The sequence below is a fragment of the Brachypodium distachyon genome, chromosome 1 (assembly GCF_000005505.3).
Source record: "Brachypodium distachyon strain Bd21 chromosome 1, Brachypodium_distachyon_v3.0, whole genome shotgun sequence".
Lineage (NCBI taxonomy): Eukaryota > Viridiplantae > Streptophyta > Magnoliopsida > Poales > Poaceae > Brachypodium > Brachypodium distachyon.
The window spans coordinates 55,967,229-55,979,005 of record NC_016131.3 but is presented as its reverse complement, the minus strand read 5'-3'; the positions used below and the strand labels follow the sequence as shown (position 1 = coordinate 55,979,005).

The 11,777-nt window shown below is 43.0% G+C and overlaps 1 pseudogene; it reads right to left on the bottom strand.

The window, feature by feature from the left end:
• Nucleotides 1–8,206: 8,206 nt before the first annotated feature.
• LOC112270655 lies at nt 8,207–9,227 on the bottom strand (annotated as a pseudogene).
• Nucleotides 9,228–11,777: the final 2,550 nt, after the last annotated feature.

Here is an 11,777-nt window from a genome sequence, read left to right as displayed (position 1 = left end):
GGTGTTACGTGGTTTTAACAAGTCTTTACAAACGTGGTAATCATGTTATAATAATTTGGTAGACAAGTGACCATAGTTTGATGACTCCGGGTGAAAATACAAAACATATCATGGGATCTAATTTGTAGAACTTGTCCCGATAAAACTAACGGTGAAAACGAATCCTCAATTGTGTGAAATAAAAAGATTTAAAAACCTGAAACCAGAAGCAATCTAATCCGCCCCCCGTGTCTCTGTCTGTAATGCAAGGTACGCTTATATCCTTTTAAAACCTTTTAAAAGGGATGTGTGGTGGAACGAACTTTTTTATTTCAACGGAACAGCCGGCCAGCTCTTTTTATTATGCAAAAATATGCTCCGAAAGCAGGACATGGGCCAAATCGGAAGTGTTGTGCAATAAGTGCGGTTTGCAACTGGACCAAACGAGCGGATACGAGAGAACTGTAGCGGTGTAGGTTTGGCCCACTGAGCCGGGTCTGTCTCTTAATGGGCCTAAAGTCAATGCAGGCACAAAATCAGCAGCTGCCTCGTATGCACTATTCTGTTCGGGAGCTATTCCGGGCTCCCACCTCGGCTGGGGCATGGAACGAAGGACGTGTATTCTGGGCTCCCGAGTATCCCTGTATCACCGCCGGGCGTTCGGTTTAAATGTTGGTGGGCCATAATGGGGCGGGCGGATAATGGAAATGTTGAATATAGGCCGAGGCAGCTCTTGTTCCGGTCCAGTACTTGGTATTTGGTCCACCATGTTTTGCGTTCGGGCCCAACTAGTTTCCTGTGCCCACACATGAGTACTGTTGCGTGGTATGTGGGCCAGACGCACTTCATGGATTTGATTTTTTGAAATTCTGGATCAGCTGGACCAGAACATGATCGTTGTCGGGCTGCAGGGCTCAAAATATTACCGCTTCGTTTTCTCCGGCACATTGAAGTACTGTTCGTCTCATGGGCCAAGTTTTTTTTTTGCAGGGCATGGGCTATGTTTTGGAGGTTAATTTGTTTTCCCAATTGGTTACTACCAGTTCTCAAAAAAAGAAATATATATCTTTTGTTTCTTGTGTGGAACACCTAGCTTAATTTAAGACAAAGAATTATGAAGCGGAGGAAGTAGCTTACAACAATTTCGTGCAGGGCTGTCCGGACGAAGGGGCGGACTTGTGCCAAAATCTATACTTTAAGTTCTATAAACATGATCTGACAGTTAGCCCATCTTTGTTTAAACATGCTACGTAAAGCCAAGTAAATCAAAATGTGCATGAGGACATATTCCCCTACTTGGCCCAACATACGTGTGCCAAAAAAAGCAGTCTACGTGTGCCAAGTAAATCAAAAACGCCATGAGGGTATTCACTAATTGGCCCCACCTACGTATGCCAAGTAAATCAGCTTTTATTTTTTTAGCAGCCAAGTAAATCAGCTGTGCATCAGGCAATCCACCACATGGCCCATCTGTTGCGCTAACGTTGGAGTGGCCCATCAGCTTTTGCGTTCGAAGAGCATCCGCGTGTGCCAAAAAAATCAGTCTATATAATGACACAAGGGTTAGGTGTGGATTGAACTTTACACGTTCATGGGCCAGAGCTACGTATGCCATGTAAATAAAAAACGCATGAGGACATATTACTTTTCCTTATGGTAATGAGGACATATTACCTAATTGGCCCAGCCTACGTCTGCATCAGGCCATCCACCGCATGGCTCATGTGTTGCGCTAACGTTCGAGTAGCCCATGAGCTTTTGCTTTCGGATGGGCGGCCCCGGAACGGTGCCTGCAATGGGCCAAATGACCGTCAGCCAACCACGGAATACAGGGGGAATACGGACTGGGCCGGGGAAATACAATCGAACGAAGCTGGATCTCAAAGCGGATGTCGCGCGCAGATAACGCTATGGCAGTAGCTGGGACCTGATCGGCATTTTAGAAACGTTAGCCTCTAGCCTTCTACTGCCCAATTACAGTAACATGCTCCTAAAAAAAGTTATCCTCCCGTATCAAGTGACTCAAAATTTTAATTTTTTTCAAATATGAATATATTTATATTAAAAAACGTTTAGATGAATGTAATGTTTCGACACTTATACGGGACTGAGGAAGCAGTAGACTCAGCCCGCGTAGTCAAGCTGCATTGCCCTAACTAAGCTGTCTGCATTGGCCTTAAAATAATCTACTCCCTCCGTTCCATATTAAGTGTGGAGATATTATATGTATCTAGACGTATTTTAGTACGTAGATACGTGGACGGAGGAAGTACACCGTACCTTTTTATTATGTATTCTAAGAGAGTCATGCTGTGAAATTTTCAGAACTGAAAAACAAGCATGAACACGACCAAGAGGATACATTCATATCTTGGCAAATTTGAGTCACTTAATATTAGACGGAGGAAGTACCTGCCAACGAGTGCGTCGAAGATGCTTCAAGAATTGCTTGGCTAGCTACTTGCTGACCATCCGACCTCTCCATCTTCTCAATTCGTTGACATTTCATATATATATATCTGAGTAGAAAAGACAACTTATCAAAGGACATTATATGCATGCACAGTATCTCTATTATTCATTCCTCTCATTTTCCATTTAACAAGTTTTTTATGTCTGTACCAACAATATTTATTTATTTATTATACATGTATATATATATATATATAAATTCGCATTTGTTACTAGCTCTTATGATTGGTAGTTGCGTACCTTAATTTTGCACAGATCTGTGAGTTCTTCATGAGATTTGTTCAACTTAATTATGTTCTAGTACTACTTTCTGTTTCAGTTTTCGTCCCACTAGTAAGAACATTTGGCTGATTGATTGCGTCCCTCGGTTTGCCACATGGTTTCGTAGAGCATTAATTAATTATAGCATCAGTGACTACATCAATCGCTATTTGTGGTTAAGTGCTTGAAATTGATATCCCTCCGGTCCATATTAATTTTCTAAAATTTACCTAAATATTGACGTATCTATGCCTAAAAATCGTCTAGATACATGTAATATTTCCACAACTAATATGGATCGGAGAGAATATCATTCTTAGGGAGATCTTAATTCTTGTCTCAAATTTGTACAAAAATAAATGTATTATATTCTTAAAAAGTGTCTAGATAGATACATGTAATATTTCGAAAAAATTATGAAATGGAGTGAGTACCTTTTATTCCATGATACGAGAGAGCCGGCATGAAGAGGCAGAACTACCACAAGGATATAGGGATCCAACAGATCGATGGCCGCAGCTAGTTCCTCCCGAACACGAGCTTCATCACGATCACTTCATTCTCAACACAGATCTAGAATAGGCCACATAAGTAACGTAGCTAGCTGGCTCCTTCGAATGCCCAACAACATCGATCCATCCCTTTTCCTGTGAAAGACCAGACGCGTCCATATTCCTGATGTCCTCTATGGAGTACTAGGGTACTGTAAAAAACTTCTATGAACTGGTCGCATAGCTAGGTTTACAAGACTACGACTCAATGCGGCGTTACGTACCGAGCTCTACGACTTGACGACGAAACGGAATCCTCCTACTACACTGAATATAAACAGAAAAAGACTACTCAAGCAAAAAACGCAATCAGCTTAAGTTAAAATGCGAACGCCAGATGAGGTCCTTGCATGCCCAGAGAGAGTCCACTGACCACTCATCCCTCAAAGAGCGCAGCACGCTGATTTTGCAGTGAAAGGATCCAAAGGCAAACCAATTCCAGGAGAAGACTTCCGCGGAGAATAGGATAACCAGATCTTGCGAAAGGCCAAATTATCAAATCTCCTATTCAAATTTTGAAAAAAGAATTAAATAAAAAATTGAACAAGAAGTTGGCCGCTTCCTGGATCCAGTTTGCATCCTAACACAGAGTTTTCCTGATTTCGTCGCAAAACAAAGAAAGAGAGTTTTCCTAACGTGAGCACATTTCGGCCGTCCGATCGTGGAGCGACCGGGGTTTATTTTACTCTGACCAGCGCCCCTGTTGTTGTGTGACTGCCATCTGGTCAAGATTGATCATTGATCCACATTCCACGACACGACGGCAGCGTGACTTCTTTGTCTTGTTTTTACGTAGGACCCTCGCTCGGACCTAGTTCCACTGCCGATCAACAACGGGACAAGAAAACAACAAAAGGTTTTTACCGTCAATAGTTTACAGCACGCATGCACTTGTACTCTAATATGAGCAAGAACTCGCACCAAGTGTACTCATAGTTAGCGTCTGAACAGCGGAAGGCTAAGCACGCATGCATGTTAATTACTCCGTACATCTATGGTCCTTTCCTAACTACTAAGCCACTACTTGCTACTTCCTCCGTTGCACTAAAACCACGACAAGTACTTAGAAACGGAGGGAAGTAGCTCGCATTGCCTGGATGCTTGCCTTTCTATAGTATACTATTCCGTAGTGACGAGCTTGTATTTTGCCACGGAATCATGAAAGGAGTAAAGGCAATTGCCACAAGTGTGTAGTGTGATGTAATCTTTATGTCTTTGTAGTCTGAACGAAGAAAAACAAATCAGATGTGGTCGGGTGTGAATTCAAATTTTGGAAAAATAGGTGGACAAATACCTCACACGGTCATATGTCTCCTTGGATCATAGTACTGTGAGAGAAGCAAAACGTGATTTAATTACGCTATTTACAGGACAGTAAAGATATACTCCTCCCGTTTCATAATATAAGGCACACAAGTATTTTAAAATTTTGATTTGACCACCAAATTAAACCAAAAAAATGTGAATTATATATTATAAAATTATACTGATGGAAACATTTTTTTAGTTTAAGATGAACCTCGAAATACGTGACCGTCTTATGTATATTATATTATTGAGTACCTGAGGTGTATGCTTTTTGCACAGGACTTCCTCGTTGGACGGGGATCTCCACATGACCACATCCAACCTGTTCAGACAAGGGCATGCATGCAAATGATTAAACCTAGGATACTCTTTAACTTACTCCGTGCTCTGATTATAATGTTTTTTTCACTACACTAATGTGGAAGACATGCCACATGAGTAAAAAGCTCGACCACTAGGTGAGAACCCAGCTCAGCGCTCGGGCGGTCAGCCCAACGAGTTATGCTGGCTACCTCTGTTCGACTTCCAAAAGCTTGATTCAAGTGTCTCACCTTACAAAAATTAATGGGAGTCACTAGGGATCAGGCGACTGAGAAATACAATTTCTCAGTCGACCATGGTCCAAGGAGGTCTCCGTAATTTAATTTCACCTCTATCGATGATGTCCTGGTTTAACGTACAATGGCAACTCCATATCTAGTCCAATGGTTTAACCACACAGCCCAAGTTAGTTAGTTGTTTTATTGGGTCTAGAGAAGTGCAAAAACGCCTACAATCAAACGCACAGATAAACAATAGGGGAGAACAAAAACCATAATGACCTCACGAGTGTACACAGTTTTAAAAATTGCAACCCATAAAAAAAAGTTTAAAAATTGCACCTGAAATTTAATGCGTGGTTCAAAAAAATGCACCTGAAATTTAATGCGCCGCTTTAAAAATTGCACGTGAAATTTAATGCGCTGTTTTAAAAAATGCTCATGAAATTTAATGTGCCATTTTAAAAATTGCACCCGAAATTTAATGCTCGGTTTTAAAATTGCACGTGAAATTTAATGCGCCGTTTTAAAAGTTTGCACATGAAATTTAATGCGCAGTTTGAAAAAATGCACTAAAAAATTATATGCAATTTTAAAAATCACATGTGAAATTTTATGTGCAATTTAAAAATTGCTCATGAAGTTTATATGCAAAAAATTTATAATAAAATTATCGATTGCGCATTTCTGGAAAGAAGAAACCGAGCCGTCTCTTGGCATCCCCCTAAAAATGGGTCTCTCATGACAAAACGACCCCATGAAATAGGAAACATCATGGGTGCAACTAGAAAAACTACAATTGAAACCGGCACGTGACCAAAAATATTACAGCTACAGTCGAATAAAATTATGCAGATGACCTACCATCAACATGTCCACGCAGCATGTAGATCGTCTGGTCGACGCTAATCTCATCAATTGAGATCTAGCACTTCCGATGATGATGATGATGATGATGATGATGATGATATAGGAATAAAAGAAGAAGAAAAATCATATAAACTGTACTACATTGGCCAATATAAAGGAATATAGACAAACAATTTGCACACTCATTAGATATAACTACTACCAAACACAAACAGAGAGCTTTGGTTAAAAAAAGGACATTATATTCTAACGCATTTCTTATGAACACAAAGGACTGAAAATAATATTATACCAAACTATGTGGTAGCCGTATGGCCGTTAGCGTATCAGCGGTACGCTTCCCGCCCAGATTGATCCCGCAAGCCGAGTGCGCGGAAGCGCACGAGGAGAGCCCATTCCGTTTTTCCAGCGAGCTTGCAAACCTAGGCACCGTATCCTTTCCAATCTTCAACACGAGCCTGAGCATGCAGTATCCATCCTAGCTACGGCAATCTATACGCACAACAGAAACTTTTTGCATGTCTCCTTTGCATGCATGGAAGAAAACAACAAAAATGATGATGCATGCTCGTGTCACCCAAGATTCTTTCCATAATCCAAAAATTCAAAATGTTTTAGCTCTCAGATGGCACAACGGATTCACGATTCATTTTCACCGTTGAGTTAGTGGCAACGAGGGCTTCAAAACTAGATCCCACTTGGGTATGCTTCGACAACTTTTCTTCGAGCTCAAAAGTTACCAAGCACTAACATGGGAGTTAGCAAACATTGGCACAAGTAGTTACCCGCTTAAAAACTATACTAGATCATCGATCACTCGAACACCAAGGTAACTTGGATATCTTGATAATTACAACAGTGCCATGGTCGTGAACACTAATATGAACATCCTATTAACTATTGGAGTGCCATAGTGAGTAACTACATGAATACCACATTCGTAACAATCCATTAGTAATTGTAACAAAAAACCTAGTTAACTATATCAGTGCATGATGCAAGCGGTAACTTTCACCTAAGAACCTAGATAACTATTTTAGTGATATACTGATATGGTGGTAGCTGAACCTAGATAGCTGGATAGCTATATCACTGACAAGATGATAACTATAAGCTAAACGGCTAGATAACCACATGAGTGTCATGATGGTAATATGTAACCTAAACGACTGGATAACTAATGTATATCATGATGATAATTGTAACCTAAACGACTAGATAACTACATGGAGTGTCAGGATGGTAACTCTAACCTAAATGTGTATCATGATGATAACTGTAACCTAAACAACTAGATAACTACATGAGTGTCAATATGGTAACTCTAACCTAAACGACTGGTTAACTACATGAGAGTCACGATGATAACTGTAACCTAAACGACTAGATAACTACGTGAGTATCGTGATGGTAACTGGAACCTAAACGGTTCGATAACTAAAAGAAATGAGTGTCTTGATGGTAATTGTAACTTAAACGGTTGGATAACTACATGAGTTTCATGATGGTATCTGTAAATTACCAACTGATAACCAGATTATTCACAAGTAGATACAATATGTTTGGCTCAATTTCTTCAAAACCAGAAGTTACCAACAAGCAAATTTAGCAGTTACCAAGCTTTTCAAGTGTAGTTATTGGGCTCAGAACACTAGATCTCTCACTTGGTAACTACATCGGTGCAATAGTGATAACTGTAACATGGACAATTTTGTGGTAACTGTATAGGTACCACGCTGGTAACTATAATGTTTGGCAACTATATCATTTTTGTGATGATAGCTGGTAACTTTGAACCAAACAACGGGTAACTCCATAAGTAATATGACTATTGTACCCTTAAATGTTGGGTAACTACATTTGTGAAATGATGGTAGCTCTATCATGGACACTGGATAACTACATACGTACCATGTTGGTAACTATAATATTTGGCAAGTATATCATTTTTATGATGGCAGGTGGTAACTTTGACACAAACTTCTGGTAACTCCGTAACTAATATGATGGTAACTATGCCTTTAAGTGTTGGGTAACTACATTAGCGAAATGGTGATTACTCTAATCTGAACAGCTGGGTAACTGTATATGCTTTAATGTGGTAACTGCATAAGCCGCCAAGAAACTAGCTACACCCATCCCACACGCGATGCAGTAGTTGCCGATGTCGTGCCGGTCCCTAGAGTGTGTGGATGAAGAGTTGTTGCTTGACACGGAGCTACATGCCTACCCAGGGAACTTCTGTTGGTGCATCCGGCTATGGCACGTCTCCGTCGATGTTGCGCCGGACGCCATGGCGTGCGACGTTGTATGGCGAGTCGTCGATCGATCATTAAGGAAGGAATGGATGATCGATGACCATGGGCACTTGAAACCTCCCGGGGCGCTCTTGCCGCAGAAGTTGACTAGGAGAGAGAGGTCGACGGGCACATGGAGAACTTGAGATTGATGCCCAGGATGTATGCGCGCAGCGCCGTGTAGAGGCACATGACGGCCTCCAGGTCCAGTAGGCCTTGTATGAGCGCGCAACAGGTCTTCTTGGGCGGCGGCCCCAGCTCTAGGTTTATCAGCCCGTTCAACACGCACGCGCACACCCCCAGCTTCAGCGCGTCGATCGGGCACTGGCCTCCTTGGCCTCCTCCTAGCCGGCCGTCGTCATCGGATCCTCCTCTGCCCAATCCGCTGCTCCGCTGCCGCCGCAACCTCTGCTTGGCCTGCTGCCGCAACCTCCTCCTCCGCCGCCGCCGGGACTAGGGCAGGAGCCATCACAGCGGCAGCCACATGCGTCGGAGAAGGTGAAGAAGAGGACGTTCAGGACCAGCGCGCGGCGATCGCCACGCGGCTGCGCCTCTCCTCGCCATGGCGCCTGGGGAGGTTAAGGGGAGAGGAGATGTGGGGAAGGTGGGTGTAGAGACGGGGGAGAGGAAGAAACTCGCGAGCGAGATTTCAGAGAGAAGGAGATGAAGGAAAAAAGAAACAGGAAAGGGGATGTTTGTCCGCTGCGGATCGGACGTCACGGAGCGCGTCCGCGCGTAAGGCAGTTCTCCAGCCGGTTGGAAAATAGATTTCCGATGGAAGAAACCCCAACTTGGCAAAAGAATACACTCATTTTTCGAAAAGAATACACTCGTGACCCTGCAAATTCTTAAAAGAAAAATCCACCGGCATTATCAAGCCCAACACACACTGGTCCACCAAAAATCAGAACACAAGCCATCTCATACCCGTCCATCTCATACCCGTTCATCCTTGGCCCAAGAAAAATGCCAGCCGTTATGGCCCTTTTAGCTCTTTCGTGGACAGAAATTATCGAGAAAACAGAAGACGCACACCGGGTACGTTACGTGAGCCAAACGGTCGGCCGGGGGCAAAATTAAAGGCGGTAGCTTTCTTGCTCGATCCTTACATCGATCACCATCCATGGAAGATGCACAGCACAACAGCACAAAAGCACAAGGCGGCCGGACGCGAGAGAGATGAACGGAGACGGTAGTCGGAGAAGACGCACGCGCGGGGCGGCGCCTCATGGTCAGATTAGAGCATGCATTCGGATGTATTAAATTAGGGAATGATCATGTTCTATTGAACTTGGCCATAGCTAAAATGCACAGTAAGTCAGTCCCCTAGTATCTCTATTTTCATGTAGTTCAGCAATTTGTTTCGCCTTAACTCTTTCTCAATTCTGTACCTTATGCATCTTGTTCACGGCAGTTGACTCCTGATGCTCTGTTTTGATGTGTTCAACACTAGTTATGGTGCTACCCCAGCCACCAAAATACCTGCCATTTTCTCTCTTGCATGTACGGGAATTTATTGCTGTTTTAATATATTTTCTGAAATGCTAATTCTGTCAAATAATGCAGTATTGGAGCATCTAGGTCTTCGAATGAAACAGCTGCCTCCGTAGATGCATATACAAATATAGATGTATATGTATGTAGAATGGTGGAGCACTGCATGAATCGGACGCTTGATATATTACTGAACGGCAGATAAAAAATAGGCAAGGAAACTGGTGCAAGATATATTCCAGAATCCTACATTGTGGGATTGAAGTGTTCGGACAACTTTCAAAGATGGTGTATACAGTAAGATACTAGTACTTTCTCCTGTACTTGTTATCGTTAACTTTTTAAACTGATGTGTGTCCTGTTGCCTCTGGTGATCACCGGGATGTCATCTTATTCTTACAGATTACAATACAAACGCAAGATAGGCCCATCCTTGTTCGAAGAACTATGTCCAACTGCCAGTGACAGCTCCAAAAATCACGAAGGTGGAAACACACACAAAAAAAATTGTCATCCGGTTTCAGCTCATCAAATTTTCTTCTCTTGTGGGCTTTAGCTGCTAGGGCCAGCTTCTTTCAGAAAATGATGGTCACGAAATGTTATTGGTGGAGCAGGTCTGCAGGGAACTGCATGGTGTATCCTGGACAGCAGGATGGCTCTGCCATGATACTCGGCTCCTCTAAGTGGCTTTGCCACTCCTCGGGCCATTCCGTGGTTGTTCTGTTGGTATATTCTTCCATGATTTACTTTGGTCTGGTTGTATCAAGGAAAAGGAGTTAGTTTAGTTCGCAGAACGTTGTTCTTCAGTTTCCTCGAATTTTCGCAGAAAAGGTGTATACGCTGGTTGTAAGTAATCCATTATGAGCATTCTGATAAACCGATATATCATTCCATAATGTCATGTGAGATAAGTGACGAAAAGATTTGCTAGAGGTGAATGAACCATTTAACCAGCTATCATGCCTAAAGGAGACTGAATTTCCATTTCCAAGATGAAAACAAGGTCACCGTTCTGTAAAGGTGAATGTAGTGCTAAGATGTTTACAAGCACTTGTACCAGTATTTATATAGGAGCTCTTCTACGGTACCCCAGAATTAATTTGGACCGTCCATTTTTTAGATCTAAGGGCTCAGATTTATTACTACTCCCTAATACTCCAATTGTGAAGTGTGGAGTAGTAGGATGGAGTAATCAGAATCAAGGCCAAAGACGTAATTTCGTCAAAAAAAAAAATCCCCAAAACACACCCCGACTGACACCGGAGGCTCCCGTGGCAAGGGAGTGAAGGGCGGAGGCGGTGGCGCATGCTGGGCGAGGGCTGGTCGAGGACGGCGGCGGCATCTGTCAGGAGGAGAGGTGGCCGTAGGCTGGAAAGGCGTCGCGCGCGGCGTCGAAGGTGCGGGCTGCAAGGATGGAACGGGGAGCTGTGAAGGCGACGGGCGGCGGCCGCGCGCAGGGAAGGCGGCAGCGCGCCGGGCAAGGACGGCGGCGGCTGCGTGCGGCGAAGACGCCAGCCGGCCGTGCACAGGGAAGGCGGCGGCACGCCGGGCAAGGACGGCGGCGGCCACGCGCATCGGGACTACGTGAGAGACGAAGGAAATAATTCTAAATTTATTTTTATCCATGCGAAAATGTGAATTGACAAAAATGCCCATGTGTAATACTCCTTTTAATCCTGCTGGTGTAACAGGTACGGGAGAATTTGCCTTATATAGTTCCCGAAATACTTCCTTTGGTAATCAGTACTGGTAATTCAAGGAAAATTTTAGAAAAGAGACACATGTTTTGAATTTCCAAGTTTCTGATATTTGCGCCTGTTGTCATGTTTCCATTGTCTCATTCAACATCGCTGAGACTTAAATTTTGAACATCTCAAACTTGTTCCTGCCTAGCTATGTGTAGCACCTCTGTATGATTTTCTACATATCTAAAAGAGAGAAAGAAGAAGAAATTATCGGTTGAAGAGTGAAATGAAATCAAAATGCTCATAATGGACTATGCAACT